Source organism: Lygodium microphyllum, chromosome 14, assembly GCF_053477565.2.
Source record: "Lygodium microphyllum isolate KBCC chromosome 14, Lygodium_microphyllum_v1.1.10, whole genome shotgun sequence".
NCBI classification, from domain to species: Eukaryota; Viridiplantae; Streptophyta; class Polypodiopsida; order Schizaeales; family Lygodiaceae; genus Lygodium; species Lygodium microphyllum.
Genome location: NC_141148.1, coordinates 35,407,220 through 35,418,756, shown reverse-complemented (window position 1 = coordinate 35,418,756; position 11,537 = coordinate 35,407,220).

Here is an 11,537-nt window from a genome sequence, read left to right as displayed (position 1 = left end):
GTGGAGCTTGAGGATGGAGCTTGCTTGAAGCTTGCACTTGGATCGTGAAGCTACCGGAGTGTGCGAGAGAGGAGGTAACTCGATTGGCATGGAGGTAAGCTCACTATACCTGTAGATATGGATGGCACGTTGGCTATGTGAGAGATAGCCATTAGTGCTCGGCTTGGAACACTTGAACAATAAGCAGTCCGTGGGTCTTGGCGGTTGAGCGAAAGCTTCCACATTTTGGTTTCCGTTGCCGGGACCAATGGATTCAAGCCTCGAGCACTTGTGTGCTTCGAATCGAGCATTGAAGTAGGGTTTTCCCCGAACCAGTGCTTGAGGTAGATAGGTAGGAAGCAATGGAGTTTGAAGAGGTATTCGATCTCCTTAGCAAGTAGGTTTTTGATTTGTTGTTGAATATTAGAGTAGGACCATCCATCCCCATCTCTGTTTTGATTTTTGTTGCATTAGGTTAAGATTAGGATAGGAAAAAAGAAGGAAAATAGTAGGGTTTTCTGTTGCTGTATAACAGACTGAAACATGAAAATAGGGGCACAGATTCGAATTTCTGGCTGGAAGAGTATGAGGGACTAACCTCTGAGGTCACAGCAGGCTGGGATGGGGCAATAAGAGGCCCAGGGAACCAAGAAAGGCCACATTTGACATCCTGCCCTCTGAGAAGAGAGTGAGCTTGAGAGCCAGGGGGAGAGAGAGAGAGAGAGAGAGAGAGAGCGCTGCGGGGAGATCGTGGACATGATGATCGATTCGAGCGCCACACCATTTTCAGGTACACCAGGCATTTCTCTCTGTTGCTTTGCATCTAATTTGACGGCACGGCACGATTCGGTGAAGTAGATGTTAGCCTAGAGGCATCGTGTGAAATTTGCGGGCCGTCGATCGTGCAGTCGGACCAATTCGTTTGAGTCCCAAAGTAGGGTTTTCCTATCTCTGGAGTCGAACCGTCTGACTCTAAAAATCGGGCCTCTTCGAAAACCGTCCGACTCCAAAAATCAGACCACCCTATTGATCCGATTCCCAGAATTGACCAATCTCAGAATCGGACCAATCCTAGAATCGGACTAGTTCTAGAATCGGACCAGTCCCAGAATCGGACCACCCTTGCCTATCAGATCGGACACGTCCGATTTTGGAAATCGGACACTCGGACCCTGGAAATTGGACATAAAGAATCAGAACACTCAGAATTGGACACCTTTCAAAATTGGATGTCTGATTCCAGAAATCGAACGTGACCAAAATTGGACCACTGGGCCGATTGGACCAACCTAAAATTGGACGTCCGATTCTAATAATCAGACTCCTGAAAATCGAACATCTGAGAATCGGACAAAAAATTGACAAAATCGGACAAGTATTTAGAACACAAATTTTGACATATCTAAACCCCAAAATTGACCCCAAAGGTGATGTAGAGCTAAAGGCACATCACAGACCCACCACTGGGCTGAAACTTAGAGCAAGTAGTTCAAAATTTGGCTAAAAATGGTCCTCCAAATTGCGCATGGTGATTACCGTAACGGCCTTGCGGGCCGGGGGGCTGCCCCCCCCCCCCCTTGGACCCCCGCAGAGGGGGCTCCCCCTCCGCACCTCCCCCAAGTAGGTTGGAGAGAAAACACACATCGTGACAGGTCCTCCGGATTAGGCCCTAGTGTAGTAATGGCTCTACACAAGCATAGATCTTCACTTACAAAGCAGAAACAGAAGCCCACACCCAAACAAAGACAAAAAGAGACCCTAGAACCTCAACAGGCCAATCTAGCCATCAAGGGCAAAAAGGCCACACCACGAGAACACAAAGACATTGTGTTCAGACTGTGTCTAGTCAGAGCAAAATGCAACATCAGCAAGCTACAAATGCGAAGATGACTAGACATGACACTGTTAACGAGAGATGTACATTGAGTAGCACTGCACTGATGATCCAAGACATCAGTGGAGAATCCACATCTAGTGGTGTAGTTGGGGACTCAAGGGCATTTGTCAGAAGGCTTAAATTTACAAGCCAAGACCCGGAAGACGAAGACATAGTACTAGCTGCTTACCTTAGGGTCAAACTCACCGCGAAAAGAGAGTATACTATTGATGCTCTGATTGATGAAGGAGCAGATTTTAATATCTTGACCTATGAATCATGGACCATACTAGGCCAACTAGAGCTCACACTGACTAATGCAACTCCTAGCCCTTATGGGGGAAGCCCAAAAGCACTCATAGGGAAGTGCAAAATCCTTGTGACAATTGAAACTGAAAGCTTGCCTATCCTATTTCATGTTCCTCCAAATAGTGCTAATTACGGGAAGGAAACCCTCTTAGGAAGACCCTTCAAAAGGGCAACCAAGTGTGAGGCCGACTATGTAGCACAGAGGATACACCTGACACTACCGGGTGTGAGGATAGTCACAACCTTTAGCAAGGGTGACCTCATCGAACCTCGAGGGAAAGGCAAGGAGGGTGTTGACATAACAGTCAAGCCTGCTAACAAGAGCAAGGACTTGTTGGAAGAGTTGATACAAGCACATGTCGAACAATGAGAACCAGTGAGTGAGGCCATGCCTGAAACAAAAAAGTCAAGAGATAATGCCAAGGACGGGCTTTGGACTTACAAATATCGTAGAAGACCCTAAAAGAAGCCCAAGCCTTATAGACGAAGGCATCGATGGAGGGTCAGCACCACGCCACGATGGATATCCAAAGCGTTGCTACATACTCAAGGGTATTACACAGGTAACCAATGGATTTGGGTACCAAAATCCCCTGCTAAAACCACCTCTATCAAAAGGCCAGGTTGCATAAGAAGCAACGAAGCACAGGAGGAAATCTAAGAGAAACTCTAGGTCTCGAGGCAAGAAACCAAACATGAGTGTTCGAAAGAAAGAGTCTCAGCCTAGCATGCTTAATAAGCAGATGTCATATGTAACCATTGAGCATGCAAAAAAGCCATTAGTGCCCAAAAAGCCTTTGATTTCCCAAGAGAATAATAGGCATCATGGGCACAACATTGCTCATGGCAAGGCTGATCGCTCAACAAAGCAAATGGCACAATCGTCTAATAGCCTCGAGCAAATCATTCAGCCACCAGTGCCAAGTCCACCTAAGAGTCCTAGATCTCCTATACCCTCTTTTTCCAAATGGACACAGGAAGCACAGCAACGGTCGTCAAGGGCGGCTGCTCATTCCCAATCTCTATCTCCATCTAAGCTTCCAAATGTCCAAAAGGTGGGACATGACACTGTCAAGATTGTGGGAGAGAAGGAAGGAGTCTCACTTGTAGCTTTCTTGCTTGCACAATGGGGGAATACACATAGAGGTGGAGGCTGAAAACAGTTTTCCTCTTCTTAGTTGTGTAAGCCAAAAGAACTCAAGTACAAAGAAATAGAAGAACCCTATATATGGGTCTCAAACCAAACTCAACTAACTAAGGTGGCATACTAACTGAGCCACAAACTAGAGTAGATAAGGATAGCTATCATGTAGCTATTATTCATGGGCGGTGTACCAACCGCATCTACAACTGACACATAGGTGACATAAATGCACAACGGTCACCCTGGCATATCACGAGTGGAGCTCGATATCTCAACACTCCCCCTCGAGCTCAATCCCAATTCCTGCACACCAAGCAGGTCTCTGAACTTGCGCAGCTTCTCTATGCCCAATGCCTTTGTGAATATGTCAGCTACATGATCCTCTATGCTGACATAAACTAGATCAATAAGACCTAGTAAAACCCTCTCTCGCACATAATGATAATGCACCTCAATGTGCTTTGTTCTTGCATGATAGACTAGGTTATTTGCCAAGTGTATACTACTCATGTTGTCACAATAAATGACAACTGGCCCATCTGTAGACTGATGCATATCATAAAGTAGCTTATGCGACCAAGCTACCTCACATGCAGCCATTGCTGCACCCCTGTACTCAGCCTCTGTGCTCAACAAGGCAACTGTAGACTGTTTCTTGCTGCTCCAAGTGACTGCAGCACTCCCAAAAGAGAGCACATATCCACTGGTAGATCGTCTATCAGAAATACTACCAGTCCAATCAGCATCAGTGTATCCATGCAACTGTATCTGAACCCCAGTCTCATAAAATAGTCCATATTGTAATGTGGACTTCACATACCTGAGTATGCGTCTAGCCGCATCCAAATGTGGTTTCCTTGGAGCCTGCATAAACTGACTTACCAATCCAACAACATAGCTCAAATCTGGCCTGGTAATAGTCATATAAATCAAACTTCCTACTATGCGTCTGTACATAGTAGGGTCTTCCAGAAGCTCACCTGCATCTGTGCTCAGCTTCACATTCTGCTCCAAAGGAATTGAAATAGGCTTACAGCCTGTCATCCCATATTTGGACAGCATGTCCAATCCATACTGCCTCTGCAAGAGCTGTATCCCACTTGGTGATCTAATCACCTCAATGCCCAAGAAATAACGCAGCTCTCCCAAATCCTTCATCTCAAACTTTTGCTTCAATAGCATTTTCACATGAAGGATATCTTCATCACTGTCACCTGTCATAATCAAATCATCAACATAAATGACAAGTAGCATAATACATTTCTCTGTTTTTCTCACATAAAGTGAGAAATCTGCCTTGGAAATCTGAAAGCCAATAGTGACAAGATACTGCCCTATCTTGTCAGACCATGCTCTAGGTGCTTGCTTCAAGCCATACAAGGCTTTCTTCAACCTGCAAACAAACTCAGGATAAACAGCATGCACATAACTTGGTGGCTGCTCCATATAGACCTCTTCTTGCAAATCACCATGCAAGAAGGCATTCTTTACATCCATATGATGTAAAGACCATCCCTTTGATGCAACCATAGCAATGACTGCTCTTACGGTTGCCATCCTTGCAACCGGACTAAATGTTTCTTCATAGTCAATGCCATATGTTTGTGCATACCCCTTGACTACTAATCTTGCCTTGTATCTGTTCATAGAACCATCTGCATTGTGCTTCACCTTATAAACCCCCTTACAGCCAATTGTATTTTTACCTTTAGGCAAAGGTACCAATTCCCATGTAGCATTTGCTTCCAAGGCATCCATTTCTTCATCCATGGCTTTCTCCCAATTTTCTTTTCCCATGGCTTGCTCAAAAGAAGTGGGTTCTGGTTCCTGTATCACTTTGACCATATATGCATAGTGAATGGCTGTAAATCCATCATATTTCAGCCTATCCACAGGATACCTAGCTCTCGTAGACCTACGCAAAGTAGGTTCACTCCTAGGTGCTCTCAAAACATCCCTGGTCTTCCTTACTCCAGGTGTAACAATAGAAGGAATACCCAACTCATCATCAATGCTCTGTTCTGAGCCACTGGATTCACCATCCACATAAGAGTGACCTGCATTCACATCAAACATGGGCTGATCAACCTTCTCTTTTCCTTTTCGTGATACCTGCATACCACTATCTGCATTGCTTTGAGAAGATTCTCCTGATCTCAATCTGCCTGTCCATGGCGAAGAATGTGAACCACTGCTAGAGGACGCTCCAGGTCCACTAATATTTTGTGACTGCTGCTGTGAATTATGTGCAGCATTACCATTTTGTGCATCTACATCATCAATCACATTTACTGGTTTATACCAGCTACTCATCTCATCAAAAACAACATCTCTGCTCACTGTAAACTTACGAGTAGAAGGGTTATAGCATCTATACCCTTTTTGCCTGCAGAGAGTAACCAATAAAGATGCACTTCTCAGCTTTTGGATCCAACTTGGATCTCAATTCATCTGGCACATGTACATAGGCAATGCAACCAAAAATTTTCAAATGAGAAATATCTGGTTTCCTACCAGTATACCTCTCCTTTGGAGTCATTCCATGTATTGCTATAGTGGGAGTCCTATTCATTATGTAGACTGCTATAGCAACTGCTTCAGCCCAATAAAAATCTGGCAAGTCTTTTTCATTGAGCATGGCACGAGATACCTCTCCAATATGTCTTTTTTTTCTTTCTGCAATTCCATTTTGTTGTGGGGTATGACTACATGAATATTGCTGCTTTATGCCATGCTCATGTAGGAACCTTGCAAACTCATTTGAGAGGTACTCTCCCCCTCCATCTGACCTTAGGCATTTTATTTGCAGACCTATTTCTTTTTCAGCCATAGCTTTAAGAGTTTTGAAATGCCCAAAAACTTCACTTTTCTTTTTCATAAAATACACCCAAACTTTTCTGCTATAGTCATCAATAAAAGTGAAAAAATAATGACAGCCTCCAAGAGATGCAGCTTTAGTAGTCCACACATCAGAGTGGATTAATTCCAATGGCTTCTCACTCTCTTGAACATGTCTAGGAAATGGTTTCCTTGCCTGTTTTCCAAATTGGCAGGCTTCACATACCTTATGCATTTCTGCAACCTTGAATTTAGGCAAACCTGCAACAATATTTTGGGCCTGCATTGATTTAAGTCACTGTACATTAACATGACCAATGCGTTTATGCCAGATATCAATATCTGCAACTACACCGGTCCCATGTGCAAACATTGCTACACTCAATTCAGACATGTCTGCATCCAATGTAAACATTGTGCCCTTCTTCTTTCCTTTTGCTATCAAGTGACCTTTATTTTTCATATCCTCAACAAAGCATCCATGAGGATTAAATCTGACCTGCAAGCCCTGCTCAACCATTTGACCAACAGAAACCAGATTCTTGGTGATATTCGGGACATGAAATATATCGGACATGTATTTCTTTTTCCCATCCTATATAGACAAAGGAAATTTTCCAATCTGCACAATAGGATGTGCAGTATCATCACCAGTCTCCACAAATCCTGGTTTTTCCATTTTCCTTGCATCCTCCATCCATTCTGCATGACCTATCATGTGGTTTGACGCACCTGAGTCAACATACCATACATCATTGCTTTCTTTTGCACTTGTCACAGAATTATTCATGTGCTGCACCATAAACAAATGCTCATTTCTGTCATCACCCTATCTACTAGAAGATGCATAATTCCCTTGTTGCAATTTCCCATTCATGATGTCATTCTGCTTTTTATAGCAGTCTTTAGCCATATGACCCATTTTACCACAGTAATAGCATTCAACATTACTGTTTGCATTTTGGCCTCTTTGCCATCCACCACAATCTCTTTGGCTCCCCTTGCCTCTAGAGTTACCACGTCCTCCTCCATAGGACTGGTTTTCTTGAGTTTGCTGCATATTCTAATTTCTACAACGGCCTCCAAATCGGCCTCCTCTACCTCTGCCTCTACCTCTTCCAGCATTTGAGTAGAAGACAGCTTCTTTTGAAGTTCCTCCTGAAGAAGATGCACCACCATTTCTCTGCTCCTCAGAAATTAGAAGAGCAATCAACTCCTCAAAATCAGGAAATCTTTCACGGACGGAAATGGATGTTCGGAACTGTGCATAATCCTTTCCTAGACCATTCAAGGTCACAGAAACTAAATCATCATCTTCCACTGGCGACCCAATGGAAGCAAGTGTATCTGCAATCTTCTTCACCTTCATGTGGTAGTCATTGATGCTCATATTTTCTCTTTGCACATTATGCAACTCTTGCTTGAGCTGCATTTTCCTGGCTTGCGTATTTGTGCTATACATTTTTGACAAAGTATCCCATGCCTCCTTTGGCGTACTTGCATCTTGAATATGCACAATCATAGAGTTTGAAATGCTGATAGACAGCCAGTACATAACTTTCCTAGCTCTCTCATGCCATGCTTTAAATGCCTGCATTTGCTGTTGATTGGGAACATCAGGAAGAAGTGGTTCTTCTTCATTTCCTGCAACAAATTCCCAATATCCTTTTCCCATAAGAAAATTCGTCATTCTAAACTTCCATGCTTGGAAGTTGTTCTTGTCAAGCTTTTCAGTGACAATCTGTGAAAGAGAATCAGATGCCATTATAGAACACTGCAAAAAATTCTGTCACTGCAAAAAACACAGCTTCACCCTCACAAGGGAAAATCTGCAAAACTGGCGAAAGTGGTATTTGACCACACAGTCACTTCCTAGTGACGATTTTGCATCAACAGGCAACAGGGATGACTCTGTAACTCCCAATGTCTCTGCGCATAAGCATACGATGCAATTTCTACAGTAACTTTTCACCGACCTGTAGAATAGTGCCTGCACAGCATAAAACTGGGCCTTTTCCTGAGTGCGTGCAGAAAACTTCCGCCTCCAAAACAGGCCCCGAAATGGCCTCAAATAAAAAAAACGAGGTCGCCGAGGGCTAAAGCCATATCCCGCAACATATACTTCCCTCTTGCTTCACCGCGAAGGGCGTCTCAACCTGAGACAATGCACTCCTGCACTTTCCGGCTGTGCTACCTGCAGAGATCTGCTCCCAAAATAGAAAATGAAAGCAACACTGCTCCTCTTACTAGAACATTGCGAGCTTGGCTTGCTTTCTTGAGCTCCTTACCACGAACAAGGCTCTGATACCATGTCAAGATTGTGGGAGAGAAGGAAGGAGTCTCACTTGTAGCTTTCTTGCTTGCACAATGGGGGAATACACACAGAGGCGGAGGCTGAAAACAGTTTTCCTCTTCTTAGTTGTGTAAGCCAAAAGAACTCAAGTACAAAGAAATAGAAGAACCCTATATATGGGTCTCAAACCAAACTCAACTAACTAAGGTGGCATACTAACTGAGCCACGAACTAGAGTAGATAAGGATAGCTATCATGTAGCTATTATTCATGGGCAGTGTACCAACCGCATCTGTAATTGACACGTCGGTGACATAAATGCACAACGGTCACCCTAGCATATCACGAGTGGAGCTCGATATCTCAACAGACACTAGCCATAGCTCTTGGCCCAAGGATATGCTTGTGCAACATAATGTGACTAGCTCGACCTATACAGATGAATGCTCAAAGGGCAACAAAAGACACGACCACTTCCAATCGACCTAAGGACTTGACATCGCAATCCACCAAGAGTAGCCAGCCCACTGGACTAGCCGCTACTACTTCCAATCAAGGATCACAGCAGTCACAGCCCTGGGCCGTGGTAATGCCCCTTGTGGAATGTGTCCTTAGTAGTTTACATGTGGAGGAGGTGTCATAACCAACTTCCTTGACAACTCCAGCACTTCCAAAGTGCCTAAAGCCTAGGCTGGAGGAGTTAAACACAAGGGAATTGGTTGAAGAGCTAGAGTCTCCAAAGAGGGAGGCAGTTGTACCCTCACAACTTGGCGAGGCTATTTAGCAGGCCACGGCTATGTCCCATAAGGACACACTAGAGAAAGAGAATGTTGAGGCCCAACCAAGCACATCAACGGTTGACTTGGTCCAGGGTCTTGAGTCGTTGAGAGATACACCTTCACTAACCAAGAAAAAGAGGAGAAAACAACGAAAACAACAGCAGTTTTGCAGGTGGTTCTGGACCCCAAGAACATTGAGATGAAGAGCGTTGGAGAGCTAAGGAATAAAGCATCGAATCTATCCACCACTGAACCAATTGATGCCTCTCCTAATAGCGGTGAAACCTCAGATACATCCGTGTGCTCTGAAAAATCAAAGCAGTCGTTACCATCAACAGTTGCTTGCAACACTCAATCCACTGACAACAAAACTCGCATTGACCAATCAAGAGTGGATACAATGCTGTCACAACAGGGTGACAAATCTATACCAGTCACATCCAAGGAGAACCATGATGTAATAACGAAGCTTCAGGAGAAACATGAAAACCCCAAGAACATAAGAAATCCTAGAGTTGGCCAAACTTGCTCTTCTAGGCCCGAGCCCCCAGCTATGCTAAAGCCCAGGCAAACTCCTAAACCTTGCATGAGATAACAACTGAGCAAGCCCTCGTTGAACATAGAAGTGTCACAGAATGCTTAACCAAGTTGGATACTAAGCTCAAAGTGTTCGTACGTGTCTATGTCCTGGCAGACATGGGCGCATTCCCTAAAGAGCAGCTTGAAGAATACTTGCCATTTCCCTTATCCTGGGAAGAGCAAGAACATCTTGACGAGCACTATAACAGGCTCCTGTATGAATGCATGCGACTTATCTCTGACGAGAAAGCCGATGAACTATGCTTAACTGTAACATTCAATGATGTGCTCTGCCAACCAAATCTCTTAGAGATAGAGCAACTAAAGTGACTATCAGAGGGTCGAAGTCAATTTGAATAACATTGGGGTGAAAACCGCATTGCAATGGCTGAACTAGGAGCCCAGATCATGACAGTCTCATAGGAGCGATTGGCCAAATGACGGTCTCAAAGAGACCCAACCTATGTGGCACCAAATTCCTTTCGAGTGCTGACTGCCATTCGGGGTACAGTCTTAGCTGAAACTAGCTAAAAGAACTCTCTATCTGATAAGGTTCTCACTGAGGAGGAGTTACATGTTGCCAGTAGACTTGGACAAGGTTCCATGCTACTCGATATTGCAAAATATCTATCGGTATTGAGTAAGCTGCCACGAGTACTAGATGCATGTGCCACGCTCCAGCACAATCCGGAGTTCTACAATTGGCTTTTATCCTCATGAAATGACATGGATTCATAGATATGTATATAAATAAACAATGACTTTTGTGACCCTGTATAGACACTACCAACACACACAAGCAATAATAGTCAAGCGCAGGGAGAAGAGTTGGGTTCAATAGACTAAGCTCCTCAGGTCCTCCTCTCACCACACATTTAGAAGTTATGTGACCATTTCCATCTCTAGGCTGAGGGCATGGAACCCTCATTACCACCATAGGAAGCCCTGACCAACATCTTTAATGGTGTAGATAGGGTACTGTCCCTTTCTATACACCTTTCCCCCTTTGCGATCTATCCTTTCGAGGATGAGCCCTGCCCCACTCCAACCAGTCCATGTAACTTAGCATGAGCCAAGATTTGCTAATGGGGGCTGGAGGCCAAATGAACATCATCATGGGGGCCATCTCTCTATAACAAACACTGCATGCCTCACCCCTCCCCTTCTCGTTATATGTGCTTGATAACCCACTATATAATCCTTTCCATGCAAATGGTTTTTATCTTGTATCAAGAAAGAAATAAAGAAAGAAATAAAGAAAGAAAAAAGCATAAGAAAAAGAAAAAAAAGAGAAGTAAACAAAAAAGGAAAAAAAAGAAGAAAAAAAAAAGAACGAATAGATAACAAGCACCCACAATCACAGCACAACACCTAGGGGTCCTCAAATTAGGTGCGCCCAATGACCTTGGTTGGCTGCCTCCGTCCCTAGTCCCCTAGCCCCTTAGCGTCACCCACAATAGTTCAGGGCACATCAAGGGCAGGATATACCTAGGGAGCTTGTCTCGCCTATGGTTAGACCTGTCACCCTAACCCATTCACACGATTCCCTCTTGCACTCTGCCTTTCTACCATTGCAATCAATTTGTGGTAAGCACTATATGAATGCCCATTAAAAGTACACTGTCATCATCACGCAGGTCCAATAGCTACCCTACCAATAGTGCAGTGTCCTTGTGCTCAATTATGTTACATCGTGCAATCACAATGCAAAGGATGTCTCATACACCTTCACGTGTACTT